Genomic DNA, 6,643 nt, shown 5'->3' on the forward strand with positions numbered 1-6,643 from the left:
ACGGCTCACTTCTATAATTTGTCAGATGAGCAATTTATCATAACAATAGTATACTAAAGACAATAGAGGTTAAACTTACAAAAGATATGATTTCGTAAAATACCTACCTTTTCCTTTTACCTTTGACAAATGAGTAGAGTTAGAAGTGAGGGGTAAAAGATGATCGAGAAAAATTACGACTGATAGTGAAAAGCATCTAAAATATCTGGATGCTAGTACAATATCAAAGCAGAACTTATGAATATAATTATCTATAGTAAATAATTATCTAGCTATTTAGAATGATCTTTTGTTCCTATGCTAATTTTTTAAAAATAATTATTTAGTATATATATTTTTAAATTTGAAAGTCAAATATATTTTGATTCTTAACTAAATTGAAAATATTATTCAAATATATAATGGTTGATCAAATATATAACCATCAATTGGGTTAATATTAATTATGATTTAGATTTATAATTGAAATTTCTATTCAATGCATGTTTAGTTTTGCATATTATTTCTATTCAATGAAAATTTATTATTGTAGAAGGTTACAATGTATATGAATAAAGTTTGGATGCACAATAGATTAGAAAATAGATTTATCTGAGTTGAATATTATATTGGAGTTGAAGAGTTTGTGAACTTTTACCAAATTTTATCTAGGGTGTGTTGGGATCGAGGCGTTCGCTAGAGGGGGTGAATAACGTCTTTCGATTTTTCTATGCGAGTTTGTTAGCGGAAGCAAAGAGATAATAATAGAGTACAAAGAAACAAACGCTAACCCGGTCGATTTATTTGGTATCCACCTCAACGAGGTGACTAATCCAAGGATCCACACACGCAGCCGACGATTCCACTATGAAAATAATCTCCTTCTCAAATCACACTTCGAAGGCGGAGAAACCTTCACAACAGGACGTCTTCCTCGTACAAGAATTTTAGTGAAGTATGAGAGGAAGAGAAGAGTTTTTACAGTGTAAGAGAGCAGTAATGAAGATGAAAGAATCTAATTCTTATGCTCTGCGACGTTGACCGCTCTTTTATAAATTTCAGTGCACCAGTCGACCGATCCTAGGGCCAGTTGACTGATGGGCTTCAACAGCAATTAAATATACATTTAATTTGTTAGTTGTTGCTCAACGGTAGTCTACCAGTCGACTTCTCCAAGGCTAGTCGACTGTCCACTCGACTGATCTTTCTGTTCTTGGTTGTATGTTCTTCGGATCAACCCCAGTCGACTGCTGGCAGGACCAGTCGACTGCCTAAGCTGAAAACTCACTTTTTCAGCTTCTTCTTCATCCCTTAGCCTTGACACAAGTCTTTAAACGCCTTCCACAAGCCTCGTGCACTTCCTTGCACTCGCTTGAGACGTTTCCCTCGACTTTGTCGTGCTAAGACTTCTCTTGCCAAGAGGCCTCACCTCCGGGACTTCACCTTTGCCAAGAGACCGCGCCTTCGGGACTTCACCAAATGCCAAGACTTCATTCCTGGACTTTCCTGTGAACTCAAGTCACACATGTTAGATCAACAAGCATTGCCTAACTTAACCTGATTTAGCCAAACATTAAAATCCAAATCGCTTGGGGCAAAATTGCCTCAACAATCTTCCCCTTTTTGATGTTTGGTAAAAATCAATTAAGTTAGGTCTTTAATACAGCAAGTATAATATCACAATAAGTACTTTCAATAATCATGCTCAATCAGAGTTAAGTAAGCATAAACATTAAGCATGAATAAGTAATCATGAATAATCATAAAGGCCTAACTTTTCATTTCATTCTCCCCCTTTTTGACATACAACAAAAAGCAGGAAATATCAAAGCAAATTATGGATAAGTACTCAATCTTGTCAAGAGGAAAGATTAGGACTAGCGTTGTTGCTTTCTCCCCTTAATCCTTACTTCTCATTTGTTTAAGCACTATAAAGTTAAACACTTGAGCACCTCATTAAAAAGAAGTGTATTACATACAAGTAAGTGGCAAGATGGAATCAAAAATCCATTGAAAATTTAGCATAATTCAGAAAACAGAGGAATCAGTCGACTGCTTATCATCATCAGTCAACTAATGTCTGATAAACTGATTTTCAGTGGGATTTGATGGATTAGTTTGTAGACACTTTGTATGGATATTTTGTACGGATTGTGCATCATTTTGATGCTAGGATGATATGGATTGCATATATCGATGTTATGGATTGATATTATGTATGGATTGATATTATGTTATGGATTGACGTGATGTATGGTTTGATGTATAAATGAATGTTGTTGGTATATGGATATTTGTTATTGATGTATGTTGATATTTGTATGTGACAGGTAAAATGTATTTTGTGAATCGATCCATTCAGATCGATATTTGTATGTATCTATGAAATAACCAAGAAATGAATAGAATCTGTAGGAAAAAATTAAATTTTACGATGAATTTTCCAACGAAAATTACTTTTGTTACAAATTGCTAACGAATTTTGTGACAAAAATGTGTTCATCCCAATTCTATCATAATCTACTATTTATCAAAATTCTGCAATGAAAAATGGTAGTTGTCGCTAAAGTCGTTGCAAATTGGCAACAAACTACTAGTTCGTTGCCAATTTGTAATGAATCCTATTCGTTGCCAATTTGCAACGAATCCTGTTCGTTGCAAATTGGCAACGAACACTGTTTGTTGCAAATTTGCAACGAACTGCTAGTTCGTCGCCAATTGGCGACGAATTCTGTTCGTTGCCAATTTGCAACGAACACTGTTCGTTGGAAATTGGCAACGAAAGTTACGACGAATCCAGATTTTTATTGCAGAAATTTACGATGAAAAAAAAATTCGTTGCTAATATTTGCGATGAGTTATTCACAACGAATTTATATTTATTGCAACATTTGTTGCAAAAAATTTTGCAACAAATTCTTTTACAAAATTCGTTACAAATTTCGTTGTAGAACCAATTTTTTTTGTAGTAGGTTCTGTTCCTGAAAATTTTTGTCTTGCAAGAATTGAATGGAATAGAATTCCAGGCATCTATAAGTGGTATCAGAGCATAGGTTCTGACTCTGTGTGATTGGTTTTAGTTATTTATGTACTTTTCATTCATAAATTTAGGCAGGATAATAGTAGGATATGCAAATAGATTAACTCTGTGGTTGTAGGATTCCTAGTTTCAAATTTTATGGCCTAAATGTGTTATATATTGTGTGTTGTGCATGGATGTAATGTATGATTGGAACCCTCGGACATGTCGAGGTTATTGTGCATGTGTGTAATTTAATTTACTGTTCGATCTAGATTACATGTAAACTCCTTTGTGGAGTATAGGATCGATGGATGTAAATTATTTTTATTGTTGTTGCAACTTGTATCCTTGCTGGGCATGGTGTTATTTGGATAACCGGAGGCGCGGATGAGAAGGAATCATGATAGATGCAACTACATCATCAGTGGACGACATATTGAAGAACGACGGATAATTGAAAAGGCCATAATAGTTGAAAATTTATTTTTTTTATATTTATTGCCTATTTCTTTTATGCTATTTGATATGCTATGCCATGCTACTTTATATGCTATTATGATAATGCATAGGATAAAATTCCTCAATTCAAATAACTAAGTGGTAGAGGGATTATTTAAATAAATCTCATGGTCTCCATTACTGGTTTGTAAGTGATACATTCAAACTTGCGTGTTGGCTCTGAGTGCCTTCCTCCATATCGGATGAGTTTGTTTGCGGATCACTCAATCAAACTTCCTTTATGGATGATTATAGGAAATTATTTAGGAGCGTGTGATCTTCTCCATCTGAAGGGGCATAATCCTAAATAATGGACTTAGTATCAAGTAATGATGTACACTTAGGCACATTTAATAGTATCCTCCCCATCGGAGTCACTGCTATTATTTATGTAACCAAAGATAAACCAACTATTAATTTTGTTTGTCATAAAGTTAAGTTGACAAGATAATAAAATTAATGGGTAAAACCTCCTCTTACAAATGCTTGAATTCGTATATGTCCTCACTATCATGGCATACGTAATTCCTGGTGTTTGAGGTGTTGGTGAATTTAAATTATATTATTTGAGGAATCAATATTATTTTAAATTCTAAAGTTTTGAACAAATATATTAATTTATGATTCTCAGGATTTCAATATGGTTTTCAACCCACTTGCTATCATTCTAAAAGAAAATAAACTTACTGGACCTAATTATATTGATTGAAACGGAACTTGGACATTGTCTTAACTGTTGAAGAGTACAAATTTGTACTTCACGAGGTCTGTCCTAGCGTGTCTGATAAAGATCCTACTGAAGAGGAGATAGAGAGACATAGGAAATGGGATAAGGCAGATGAGATGGTGCAGTGTTACATTTTGGCTTCTATGTTAAATGTGCTTGATGTCGGTGTTTTGTTGGGATGTTTTATTTATATATTTTTATCCCTTATTTATTGTGTCACTAACACCCATCAAAATTAATTAATTATTTATTTACCAAACCCCTAACTATCGATAAAGTAGTGTAGAGAAGTCCGGGTCGTCTCTCTTAGACTCAATGACCGGAAGTTATTTTAGACAACATTTGGTGCGGGGTCTTTTATTTGTTTTATTCATTCCTATACACAACTCCATTTATTGACAATTTAATCCTATAATTTACAAAAGGATACTAAGTATACATCATTTACAAATTAGATCTAATCGTGCATCCTATTTACAAATTATACATACAACACACACCATTTTACAATTACAACATTATTCAACAATACATAATACAACAATACATAGGTCCAAGATCAAACAAATTATTATAATAATGTCATTTATTAACACAAATTCAATATACAAAGAATACAACAAAATAAATATACAACATACAACAACACATAAATATACAACAAATTACATAAAATCATCCTATACACGAGTTAATTGTACAACTAGTTACATGCTTAATGGGTTATTTTATTAATACAATTCATGCTATATAACACAACACCATTCATGCTATACAACCGGTTTATTCCAAAACAACTTGAACATGTTCAAAACATCCACACCTCAACATACTATAACTCAATCCAACATACAGAATGCATTCTAATTTCATTAATGGTATAAACTCAAGATCCAAATTGTAATTCATTCATAACCGGATCCCATACAATTCAACCAACTCAGAACATCTCAAATTCCAAACAGGGAACAACACTTCACTATCATCTTAAACAACCAAGCATTCATTACATTATCAAGCATCACTCAACTAGCCAACATTCCCATAACACTTATCATCCATCATCTAATTAACTCCATCATACCACAAAGATCAATTCATTTCATACACGAGAAACTATCACATCAAACACTCGAAACATGCAATCCCTTTTCAATGATGGTACAAATTCAAACAAGGAAATCAACATTTAAATTGAACAACAACTTAAATTGAACAACAACTTAAATTACACTCATTTATTCAGCCGATACCACAAGAATAGAAACAAGAAAATCAATCATGGGGGGTTTTGATACTTCAATTATCTAACAACAGAAGAACAGGAATGTTTAAGCTAGGGTTAGATTACTCCCTTCGGTTATGAACAAGAACAGAGGAGAGTGTGGAACGGTGAAGGTGGATGGAAGGACCCAAATCAGCATAGAACAGAAGCTTGACACCATTTTGAATGAGTCACAACAACAGGGAATGGTCGAGCATTCCCAGAACTGGCCGATTCCGACGAGCTCAAGTCGGGGAAGAAAGAGATCGGTAGCCGTCGAGCCCCATTCCTGATGCAAACCACAGACAGGGGTTAGAAACCAAACGGAAACCATTTTCTCATTCCTCGGTGGAAGGTGCGGCCAGAGCTCAGCCCGGTGTCCCGTGCCGGTCTCTGATGGATGTGGTCAGACAGGGATTCCGACGGAGTGAACCGCCCACGCCGGAGCTCACTGCTGCGGGTGCGACGACCACCATCGTCGGAGCGAACCACCCACGACGGCTGGAGACCTGAATGGTAAAGAGGAGTAGCGCCGGAGCGAACCACCCACGGCGTCTCCCCTGCGGTGCTGTTGGAGTTAATCGCCCTCTTTTGACGCCGACCGTCGCCTTGTGGTTGATCGGGAAGATGAAGAGAATGAACGGAGAAGGCACGACGGGAGGCGACGCTGGGCGATCAGGGAAGAAGAGGCACTCGCGACGGGAGCTCGGTGGGAAGACGCGTCGCGAGAGAAGAGAAGAAAACCTAAAAGACCGAACTCCCTCTGCAATCAAACCAGCGCTGCCTTTTATCCCTTCGGTGAACCGACCTTATGGCTTTAACCGAACCGGGTTTAATCCAAATGTGATTTGGCTAGGTTGAGCTTAAATTGACTGGGTTGAACTTGGGTTTTAGGTTTGAGCTGAGCCAACTTCACTTGATTGAGTTTAAATTAAGCTTTGGGTTGAACTGAGCCAAGTTAAAATGAGCTGAGTTTGATCTAAATTGATCTTCAAATTGCACACGAGTTGAACCATCAGCTTGGACTAAGTTGATTTTGAATCTGATTGAACCAATTTGACTCTGACTTGTAACACCCTAATTTTTCCTTCAATAATATCTGGATATTTAACTGTAAATGATGGATTAATGTTGATGAAAGGAATTGGTGTTA

This window comes from Curcuma longa, chromosome 9 (genome assembly GCF_044706935.1).
Source record: "Curcuma longa cultivar G26 ecotype Majalengka, Jawa Barat chromosome 9, ITB_CL_G26_1.1, whole genome shotgun sequence".
In the NCBI taxonomy this organism is placed as follows: Eukaryota; Viridiplantae; Streptophyta; class Magnoliopsida; order Zingiberales; family Zingiberaceae; genus Curcuma; species Curcuma longa.